This window comes from Manihot esculenta, chromosome 15 (genome assembly GCF_001659605.2).
Source record: "Manihot esculenta cultivar AM560-2 chromosome 15, M.esculenta_v8, whole genome shotgun sequence".
In the NCBI taxonomy this organism is placed as follows: domain Eukaryota; kingdom Viridiplantae; phylum Streptophyta; class Magnoliopsida; order Malpighiales; family Euphorbiaceae; genus Manihot; species Manihot esculenta.
This window is the reverse complement of record NC_035175.2, coordinates 21628138-21640117: the sequence shown is the minus strand read 5'-3', so window position 1 is coordinate 21640117 and position 11980 is coordinate 21628138. Positions and strand designations below refer to the sequence as shown.

Genomic DNA, 11980 nt, shown 5'->3' with positions numbered 1-11980 from the left:
TTTACTCTTCTTTGAGATAGTGGAGAAGAACTTTTTTTTTTTTTTTATGAAGAACCAGAGCTTGTCTTGGGTTTTGAAAAGAAGTTCATTAGACTTTGGGTTTTTCATCCTCTATTGCGCTGTTGCGTTTTAGTTTTTCTTTTCCTCGAAGTTTAGGTGCTATTGGGTACGAAAAATCTAGATTGGTCTAAATTGAGGCAGCTGGGTTATTTGGAGGCTATCTCTACTATTGTAATTATCCTTTTATTCTGGGTGATTTGGTTAGAAGGTGTCATTATTACTTAGCTGCGGGTGTGTATAGGTTCAGATTTCTGCTCTTCTCTTTATCTTTAGTTGATCTCGTCCTTTATGGCGGTTGTTTTATTTTTAGCGTGGAGCTAGAATCAAATGGTTAGATTGTTGTTTCTTGAGCTGCCTTGTCTTTTTTACTTTCTTTGATTCGTTTGAATTTGTTGTTTTATCTTAGGTGCTTGATGGGAAGAATTCTCATGCTTGTCTTGCTCTTCTCTTGGCTGCCTGACGGGAAGTCGAATCACAAGGTGAAAAATAGTTGTTTATTACAATTCATCAATTTGAACTTGACACCATTACTAGCTTGAGTGAAAATAGAAACTTTTATTCATTGAGAACTTAAGAGAAACACTGTAACTATAGATTACAACTAGAGTATTCAAAATGAAAAAAATATTATTCCTCAAATTTGTAAAGGCTAAGCTCAAGTAGAGAGATCGACTATTTGACTCTTATTTAATTCAAGAAAAGCCTTAAATGTTATATAAAGCACGAACCCCTTGGATATCATCACTATGAAGACCCTTAGTTGTTCCTAAAGGAATAGTTGGAAACATAATAGTTCCTTCCACTAAGCTATGCCTAAGACCAAGTAGGTGCCCTATTTCATGCAAGGGAACAGTCTCTAAGTCATATGCAGCTTGGCTTGCACCTTGAGAAAGTAACTGCAATTTTAGGGAGGAAAGAATTCAAATATTATTAATTGTGCATGGATGTTTATGTATACAGTTTGGATGTAACAGATTCTTAATAGACTAACAAACTGGAACTCTCTATATCTTTCTAGAAGTATCTAGGAAGAGCTGCATTTATAAATAAAACGCTATTGTTTTACTTCCTTCGCTACATCATCATTTTCCTTTGATTTTCACGCTGCTCACTTTTCTTTGCAGCGTTGTTTTGCATGAGGTCAAATTTTATCTTTTCAACCCCCCGCAAGATCGAGATGCCCTAATTTTAGGTAATTCCATCTTTGAGAGGAGATTTTAGAACTGCGCCGCACCAAAGGGCTTGGTGAACAGATCAGCGATCTGCTGGCAATATGGTACATGCATCATCAAAATAAAGCCTCTAAAGAGTTGATCACGGACAAGGTGACAGTCCATATCCAAATGCTTCGTTCTTTCATGGCATACGGGGTTAGCTGCTACATGTTGAGCTGCTTGGTTGTCGCATTCCAAAGGAATGGGGAGCTCTAGCTGTATATAGAACTCCTTTAACAGGTAAGTGAACCATTAAAGTTCGCATACTGTGATTTCCATGCTTCAATACTTAGCTTCTGCGGAAGATCTGCTAACAGTGTTCTGTTTTTTAGTTTTTCAGGATATTAGTGATTCTCCGAGAAAGATGCAATAACTTGTGAGGGATTATCTGGTCATTGGGCAAGAAGTCCAATTTGCATTGGAGAAAGCTTGGATCTTGAAGTTATTTTGGGATGAAAAAAATAAACCCCATGTTAGACAACCTTTCAAGTAACGAAGAATATGAAGTGTTGCATCCCAGTGTTACTGGCGTGGTTATTGTATGAACTGATTGAGATGTTGGGTTGCGTAGGAGATATTTGGCCCCGTAACACTAAGGTAAAGTAGTTTACCTATTAGCTTTCGATACTTGTCTGGGTCTTGTAAGATATTGTCTAATTTAAGTCCTTGTGGTAAAGGAACGTCGGACGTTTTAGCATGTGTGAATCCAATATCTTAGAGAATATCTAATACATATTTCTTTTGGTTAAGGAAAAGACCGGCTTCAATGCGAGTGACTTCTAGTCCCAAAAAATATCTGACATACCCCAAATCTTTAATTGTAAAGAGTCCATCTAAGTAAGCTTTTACACTTGATATGTCTTCTTCTGATTGCCCTATTATGCGTATGTTGTCAACATAAACTAGTAAGGCTAAAAATTTATTCTCTTGTGATCTTGTGAACAGGCAATGGTCAAAAGTGGATTGGTTGAATCGGTAGTGCTTCAAGCAATTGATAAGTTTTTTATTCTACATTCTCCCTGCTTACTTTAGGCCGTAGATACTTTTAATCAGTTTGCATACTTGTCATGGTTGAACTTTGTCATACCCTTCTGGTGGTAGCACATATAGGTCTTTTTCGACATGCCCATATAAATAGGCATTATTGATATCTAACTGGTGTACTGGCCAGTTCTTGGCAGTGGCTAAGGCTATAAACATCCTTACAGTCACCAATTTGGCGACCGGAGAGAAATTATGGTGTAATTGACTCTGGGTAGATGGTTGAAGCCTTTGGCTACCAGTCTAGCTTTAAACCAATCAACGGATCCATCTAGTTTATGTTTGGAGAATGCACCAGGAATATCATGGTGTATAAAAACTGCCACAAAATCATTTAGCCATCTAGGTCTTGAGGAGAGTCTTGTGCTCTTTCTTGTTGGTGTATTGGGGCTGTCATTGCTTCAATAGTTTCTGTTGAGATATTTAATGGATCAGATGTATTAGGTTCTTCTTCTTCACATAAGGTTTATGTTGCTCTTGGGGACTCATATGAAGGTCTGTGATGGGAATCTGTGTAGGAACAGGGAGTACTTTTTGAGGTGGGGATGGTGAAACCGGTTCTAAATTGGATTCTTGGATCGTATTTGATAGCATTAGTTTGTGGGGATAGTGTATATCTTGCTGGAAAATGAAAGGAAATATGGTTTCATGGAAAATAACATTCCTAGAAATGAGGATTTTGTAAGGTTCAGGGCATACACTTTATAAGCTTTCATTCCAAGAATATAGCAAAGAAAGATGCACTTGAAGGCTCTTTCTACAAATTTTGTCTTGTGGGTAGCATATTGGTTGTAAAGTATAAGCAACCAAACATTTTAAAAAGGTCAAGGCTAGTAGGTTTTCCATACAGGCGGGCAAATGGGGCTTTGCAGTTTAGAACTGAGCTAGGGAGTCTGTTGATAATGTGGATGGCTGTGAATATGGATTCTCCCTAGAATCTTTGTGGTAATTTTAACTGAAACATCAAGGCTATTGCAACTTGCAGCAAGTGCTTGTGCTTTCTTTTGACTACCTCGTTCTGTTGTGGGGTGTGAGGACACGATTTCTAGTGGATGATACCTCTTTCTTTAAGCCGTCTATTACATTCTGAATTTACAAACTCTGTTCCATTGTTTGTTCTTAATTGCTTCACTATTTTATGGAATTGATTGTGAATCATGACAATGAATTCTTTCTGTAATACCCGGCTAGACCCCGGTATCGGAATTCCTACGTTCCGGCGGATTTTCCGTTGGAAGTCGGGATTCGAGGATGTCGGAGCTTGCCCTAAGGGTATAAGAAAGGTTTTTAAGATGGTTTTTAAGTGTTTTTATCATGTTTGCATGTTTTGAGTTAAGGAAGAAAAGTGAGTTTTTGAAATGAAAAGGCCAAGGGGACAAAAGCCAGGTTCGGCCGCCGAAGGTGAAGTTCGGCCGCCGAAAGTTGCATGGTTTTGCATGCACGTTAGGCCGCCGAAGGAAGAGTCGGTTGGCCACCACAAAAGCCCCTTTGCCCGAGACTTGAGTGTTAAACACTCTGTTTTTGGGTCAAAGGTGGGTTCAAGCTCTCCTTGGTGTGTTTCTCATGTTTTCCTCAAATCTTGCATGTTTTAACATGTTTTAAGCTTTGTTTTAGAGATTTGAGCAAAAGGAAGCAAAGTTGAGCAACTTGGAGACTTTGAGTAGTTTTCCACCACATCTCCAAGTTTGGACCAGCAATCCTCTCGTTCTTCAAGAGGTAAGCATGGATCCTCACCTCCTCTTATGTTTAAAGTAAGTTTTAAGAGTTTTTAGAGAGTTGTATGGGTTAGTTGTTGGTGGAGCTTTGAGTTGAGCATATGTTGAGCATATGCTATTTGATGTTGTTTTAGGGGTTTGAGTTAGTTTATAGACCCCTATATGCATGAGATATGTTAGGTGCTAGTTGAGAAGTGTTGGTATGCATGTTATGGGTGTTTTATAGGTTTTTGGAGGCTGGAACCCTGAGTTGGGTCGGGATTCTGCCTTTCTGGAGAATCCAGGTTCGGCCGCCGAAGCAAGGTTCGGCCGCCGAACCCCTTGTGGAGGCAGTTTCGGCTGCCAAACCTTGCCCCCGAAAGCTAGGCTTTTGGGTGAGAAAGAGACTTTCGGCCGCCGAAAGAGGGAGTTCGGCCGCCGAAAGTGCATGAGTTTCGTCTCTGGACGAGGCTTTCGGCCGCCGAAGGTGCCGCCGAACATGCATGAGTTTCGTCTCTGGAGGGAGGTTTCGGCCGCCGAACCAGCCGCCGAAAGTGCCCTGACCAGCCTTCCTTTGCCCATTTTGTCATGCATGCTTATGATGTTTTAGAGGGGTTTTGGGGAGATATTAAGAGTTATGTTTAAGTAAGTTTGGTCCTCATTTGAGTCCACCTGTGTAGGTACGGACCCGAGAGACCAAGGAGGCCCACAGAGTTAGAGTTACAGCGACTGCTCAGCAGTTGACAGAGGTGAGTGGAACAGAACTTTGTTTTAAGTTAATGAATGTTTTAGCATGATTCATGCATCATTACTGCCATGTTTATGTAGGATGCTTTGCATTAGTATTCACCAAGTTGAGGCATTGCATTATTATTTGTTTATGTGGATTGGACCGAGGCGACTCCAATAGCCCATAAGTCTGTCATTATTGTATGTCCTGTGTGAGCTCCTTTGGGGCCGGGCATTTAACTTGGATGAGTCCTGTGAGAGCCCTTATAGGGTCGGGCACCATGAGTAGTTAGTGAAAGACCTGTGTGAGCTCCTTTGGGGGCCGGGCACCGACAGAGGGAGTTTTGGGGTCATGTCCAATCTGAGATGTGAAATGTTTGTGCAGTGATGCATTTCATTATAGCATATTTTAAATGTTTTTATGGTTTCCGCTCACTGGGCTTTAGTAGCTCATCCCTCTCCCTAACCCCATTTTTCAGGGCCTCAGAGAAGAGAAAGAGAAAGAGAAAGCAAGGGTAAACGCATATGTACTAGTATAGAATAGTGGACATGATAATGATGTACAGTACAGTGTTTATGTAATGTATAGAAATGATGTAAAAGCAAGTTATATAGAGTATTAGAGTATTGTGCTTGGCCCTAGTGCTTGTTATCCTTTGTACATGATCCTTTTATGTTATATATGTTTGAGACAATGTTGTGATGAGAGCTAGGCTTGGTGCATGGTAGTATTTCTATCTCTGTAGTTACTGTATGGTACCATAGCAGGTATCACTCTTCGAGTGCATACAGACAGAGCATGCATAGTCCAGGCTTAGTTGAAGAAAATAATAGAGAAGAGTAAGTAACAGTGTTAAGTTTAAGTGTGATCATGTATGGGTTTTATCAGGTACACAGAGTTTACAGGTGGCTTACTACGGGTCCCGGCGGCCTTAAGCCGATCTGGATCCTAGTGCCGGTGATGGTCCGGTAAGCGGGCTGTTACAGATTGGTATCAGAGCCTAGGGCCTCTAGAGTACGGTGTGCTGAGCGGGATTAGAGATATCTCACATCGGAAAGAGGTTGTTTTAGAGGGCAAGCACAATAGGAAGATCATGTCCACTAGGATAGGATGTTGAGTCCTGTCTTGATGCTGTGTAATGCCATGATGTTATACATGTGCATTTAATGCTTGCTATGATATGCTATGCTATGAGTTGAGGGTTCATGTTTTTACATGGATCATATGCTAAAGTGTATGTTATGTTTTCAGAAGCGAAAATGAGAGGAACCCGTCGATCAGCTAGATTGACTGGAGCTCCGCCCGAGAATGAGGGTATGGAAGGGCGTCCCCCTGCTTTGCCAAGAGCTATGTCCCAAAGGGCAGGCAGAGAAAGAGCATCAAGAGACCCTAGAAGGTCTTTTGATGAAAGCAGGAGGGAGACAGAACAGAGAAGAAGATCGAGTGATACAAGGGAAGAGATGGATATGGATCCAAGAAGGGATGGAGGGTTAGGTGTTGGCACTACAGAGGAGGATGTGGGATCATCACAGGGAGGCGGTCAGGCCTCGGGGTATGGTTATCCACCCCACTATCAGCCCTACCCACAGGGCCCAGGATATTCGATGGGAGGTACATCGGATTATCCTAGTTTTCACCCATATCCCACATATATGCCTTATCCACCGTATTACCCCCCATATCCACCATATCCCATGTATCCACCCTCGCCTTTTTACCCCAGTCCAGCATACTCTACACCAGAAAGTTCTGCACCTCCCCCACCACCACCAGTGGTACAACCAGAAGCCCCAGTTATCCAAACACCTCAACCTGGCCCATCTGTGAGGAGCAAGGTAAAGATGACTGATTACCTAAAGTTAGATGCTCCTAAGTACCAATCAGGAGATGATCCGTTTGAGTACATTAAAGCAGTCAAGATGATAGCAGATGAGCTAGGGGCAGATGATACCAGAGCCATTCAGATGGCAGGGTTCACTTTAAAATGTAAGAAGGCGAAGGAATGGTTTGGCGTCTATGTGGACCCTAGGTTGGATAACATGTCTTGGGAGGAGTTTGCTAATGAGTTTGCCGGATGGGCATTTCCAGATAGTTCGAAAGAGCTAAAGCTGATAGAGTTTGAGCAGCTCAAGCAGACAGAGGAGATGAGTATTGATGAGTTTACTGACAGGTTTATTGAGTTGCTGCGGTATGCAGGACAGGCCTATGATACGGAACAGAAAAAGGCCAGGAGGTATGCTATGAAACTGCATTCCAGGTATTCCTCTTTGATCCATGCAGCCGAGAGGGAGAGTTTCCACACCGTGGTGGATTTAGCACGGAGAATGGAGGCTAGTGCCATTATACAGGGTACAGTGAAACAGCAGCCGGCACAGTCCTCTGGTTCTAAGACCCCAGGTAGGGGCAAGTCAGATCCCTCTTCACAGGGTGCAGCAACTTCCAGTGGTAAGAAGTGGAGTGGTTCCACTCAGAAGTCGAGGAAGAATAAGTTCTGGAATAAGATTAAAGCAGGTCTGGGATTAGGCAGTGGCATGAGTTCAGGCTCAGAGGTTCCAGTGTGTAGTAGGTGCGGTAAAGCGCACAGAGGAGTTTGTCGCTTTGGGATTACAGGATGTTACAGGTGCGGCCAGGAGGGACACATGGCTCGTGAGTGCCCTCAGGCAGCTTTCACGGCACCATCCCAGCAGACAGCTCCAGCTAGCATGCCACAGCCACCAGTTTCAGTTATGACGCAGGGCAGAGGCAGAGGGAGAGGGTCAGCCTCTTCATCTGCAGGTCCCAGAGGTGGAGGTCCGTCAGCTCCGGCGCGGATTTTCACGATGACACAGCAGGAGGCAAACACTTCTAACACCGTGGTGTCAGGTAACCTTCTCATTGGGTGTTCTGAGGTGTATGCTTTGTTAGACCCTGGTGCTTCACATTCCTTTGTTGCTCCTAGAGCCATAGAGAGAGTGGGTTTGATGACGTCTGGGTTAGAGTGTCCCCTATGGGTCAGTGGCCCTAAGTGTGATCCATCGTTGGCAGAGACAGTCTGTCGACATAGTCCAGTGTTTATAGATGGTAGATGCCTTCCAGCTGACCTTGTGGTTCTAGAGTTGACAGATTTTGACGTCATTCTAGGGATGGATTGGCTATCTGCATATGGTGCTACCTTGGACTGTAGAGACAAGGTAGTTAAGTTCAGAGATGAGGATGGATCTGAGTTTGTCTTCAGAGGAGACAGGAGGGGCACGCCTAGAGGTCTGATATCAGCCCTACAGGCTCGTAGGTTGCTCCGGAGGGGATGTCAGGGGTATCTAGCTCATGTGAGAGAGCTAGACAGTCAGGTTAGGGACCCCAGATCAGTGCCCGTAGTCAGAGAGTTCCCAGATGTGTTTCCAGATGAGCTTCCAGGACTACCACCTGATAGGGAAATAGAGTTCGAGATTGAGTTAGTGCCTGGTACCAGACCGATCTCTATTCCTCCCTACAGGATGGCACCAGCAGAGCTGAAGGAGTTGAAAGAGCAGCTACAGGAGTTGGTAGACAAGGGTTTCATCCGTCCAAGTACCTCACCCTGGGGTGCTCCAGTGTTGTTTGTCAAGAAAAAGGATGGATCCCTGAGACTTTGTATCGACTACAGGCAGTTGAACAAAGTCACTACCAAGAATAAGTATCCTCTACCCAGGATCGATGATCTATTCGACCAGCTAGCAGGAGCAGGTTGTTTTTCTAAGATAGATCTGAGATCGGGCTATCATCAGCTGAGAATCAGGGAAGAGGATGTACCTAAGACAGCTTTCAGGACCAGATATGGGCATTATGAGTTCTTAGTGATGCCGTTCGGGTTAACTAACGCCCCTGCAGCATTCATGGATCTCATGAACCGAGTTTTCAGAGAGTACCTGGATCACTTTGTTATTGTCTTCATAGATGATATCTTGGTGTATTCCAGGAATGCAGAGGAGCATGCCCATCATCTGAGGATAGTCCTGCAGACCTTGAGAGAGCATGGTTTATATGCCAAGTTCTCCAAGTGTGAGTTCTGGCTAAGGAGCATTTCATTCTTGGGGCATGTAGTGTCAGATCAAGGTATAGCAGTGGACCCCAAGAAGATAGAAGCTGTAGCCAATTGGCCTAGACCCACCACAGTGACAGAGGTCAAGAGTTTCTTGGGTTTGGCAGGCTACTACAGGAGGTTCGTTCAGGACTTCTCCAAGATAGCGGCTCCTATGACCAGATTAACCAGAAAGAACCAGAGATTCACATGGTCTGACCAATGTGAAGAGAGTTTCGAAGAGTTAAAGAGAAGATTAACTTCAGCCCCGGTGTTAGCTCTGCCTACTAGTGATGAAGACTTCACAGTGTTCTGTGATGCGTCCCGAGTGGGATTAGGTTGTGTGTTAATGCAGAATGACAGAGTAATCGCTTATGCTTCTAGACAGCTGAAGAAGCACGAGCTGAACTATCCGACACACGATCTTGAGATGGCAGCTGTTATCTTTGCACTCAAGATGTGGAGGCATTACCTCTATGGGGTGAAATGTGAGATCTTTACAGATCATAAGAGCCTACAGCACATCCTGAGTCAGAGAGAGTTAAACTTGAGGCAGAGACGGTGGGTGGAATTGCTTAGTGATTATGATTGCAGGATCCAGTATCATCCGGGAAAGGCAAATGTTGTAGCCGATGCCTTAAGCCGGAAATCACTAGGCAGTTTAGCTCACATTACAGCAGAGAGGAGGCCGGTGGTGAAGGACTTCTACAGGTTAGTTGAGGAAGGGCTACAGTTAGAGGTAACTGGTACAGGTGCTTTGATTGCACAGATGAAAGTTACACCCGTGTTTCTGGAGCAGGTGGCTCAGAAACAACATGAGGATCCAGAGTTGGTCAAAATTGCCAGGACTGTTCAGTCAGGCAAGAGCGAAGAGTTTAGATTCGACGACCAAGGGATTCTCCGCTACGGGAATAGACTATGTGTACCAGATGACATCAGTTTGAAAGGAGACATTATGAGGGAAGCTCATAATGCGCGATATAGCATTCACCCTGGAGCCACCAAGATGTATCAAGATCTGAAGAAAGTTTATTGGTGGCCAGCAATGAAGAGAGAAGTGGCACAGTTTGTGTCAGCCTGCGAGATATGTCAAAGGGTGAAGCTAGAGCACCAGAAGCCGGCTGGAATGCTTAACCCACTGCCGATTCCAGAATGGAAATGGGAGAACATAGCCATGGATTTTGTAGTGGGCTTACCGGCGACGTTCAACAGACTAGACTCCATATGGGTGATTGTGGATAGACTGACTAAATCTGCTCACTTCATTCCTGTCAGGAGTGGCTACTCTGTGGACAAGCTAGCGCAGGTGTATCTTGAGGAAGTTGTGAGGTTGCATGGGGCTCCTGTTTCTATAGTGTCTGACAGAGGACCCCAGTTTACCTCCAGGTTTTGGCGAAGTCTGCAAGAGGCTATGGGCACAAGATTAGACTTCAGCACTGCTTTCCATCCACAGACTGACGGACAGTCAGAGAGGACCATCCAGACCATAGAAGATATGTTTCGAATGTGTGTGCTAGATTTTGGCGGATCTTGGAGGCAGCATCTACCCTTAGTGGAGTTTGCCTACAACAATAGCCATCATGCTAGCATAGGGATGGCCCCATATGAAGCTCTGTATGGGAGGAAGTGCAGGTCACCAGTTTGTTGGGAAGAAGTTGGAGAAAGGTCCCTAGCAGGGCCTGAGTTAGTAGAGATCACGAACAGGGTGGTGCCCATTATCAGAGAGAGGCTCAAGACTGCTGTTAGTCGGCAGAAGAGCTATGCAGACGTTCGCAGAAAGCACATAGAGTTTGAGGAGGGGGATCTGGTCTTGTTGAAGGTGTCTCCAATGAAAGGGGTGGTTCGTTTTGGGAGGAAAGGTAAGTTGGCTCCGCGGTACATTGGACCTTTTGAGATTGTGCAGAAGGTCGGAAATGTGTCGTATACGCTTGATTTGCCTATGTCTATGGAAAGAATCCATCCAGTCTTCCATGTTTCGATGCTAAGGAAGTTTGTGTCAGATCCGAGTAAGGTTCTCAGTGAACCAGATGTGGAGATCCTAGGTGATCTCACGTATGTGGAACAGCCAGTACGGATCATTGACACCCAGATCAGAAAGCTAAGGAACAAGGAGATCCCGATGGTGAAAGTCCTCTGGAACCACCATAATATAGAAGAGTGTACCTGGGAGACAAGGGAGTCTATGCTCCAACAGTACCCCCATCTCTTTTGAGGTTAGTTCTAGATTCTTTTGTTCTTTATGTGCTTTATGTTATGTTTTGAGTATGTTTGAGTTAGAGAGGAACATTCGGGGACGAATGTTCTTAAGGGGGGGAGAATGTAATACCCGGCTAGACCCCGGTATCGGAATTCCTACGTTCCGGCGGATTTTCCGTTGGAAGTCGGGATTCGAGGATGTCGGAGCTTGCCCTAAGGGTATAAGAAAGGTTTTTAAGATGGTTTTTAAGTGTTTTTATCATGTTTGCATGTTTTGAGTTAAGGAAGAAAAGTGAGTTTTTGAAATGAAAAGGCCAAGGGGACAAAAGCCAGGTTCGGCCGCCGAAGGTGAAGTTCGGCCGCCGAAAGTTGCATGGTTTTGCATGCACGTTAGGCCGCCGAAGGAAGAGTCGGTTGGCCACCACAAAAGCCCCTTTGCCCGAGACTTGAGTGTTAAACACTCTGTTTTTGGGTCAAAGGTGGGTTCAAGCTCTCCTTGGTGTGTTTCTCATGTTTTCCTCAAATCTTGCATGTTTTAACATGTTTTAAGCTTTGTTTTAGAGATTTGAGCAAAAGGAAGCAAAGTTGAGCAACTTGGAGACTTTGAGTAGTTTTCCACCACATCTCCAAGTTTGGACCAGCAATCCTCTCGTTCTTCAAGAGGTAAGCATGGATCCTCACCTCCCCTTATGTTTAAAGTAAGTTTTAAGAGTTTTTAGAGAGTTGTATGGGTTAGTTGTTGGTGGAGCTTTGAGTTGAGCATATGTTGAGCATATGCTATTTGATGTTGTTTTAGGGGTTTGAGTTAGTTTATAGACCCCTATATGCATGAGATATGTTAGGTGCTAGTTGAGAAGTGTTGGTATGCATGTTATGGGTGTTTTATAGGTTTTTGGAGGCTGGAACCCTGAGTTGGGTCGGGATTCTGCCTTTCTGGAGAATCCAGGTTCGGCCGCCGAAGCAAGGTTCGGCCGCCGAACCCCTTGTGGAGGCAGTTTCGGCTGCCAAA

The 11980-nt window shown here is 44.4% G+C and overlaps 1 pseudogene; it reads right to left on the bottom strand.

Moving 5' to 3' along the window:
- Window positions 1–764: 764 nt before the first annotated feature.
- The window catches only part of LOC110608385, a 28509-nt pseudogene continuing 17293 nt past the window's right edge, over window positions 765–11980 (bottom strand).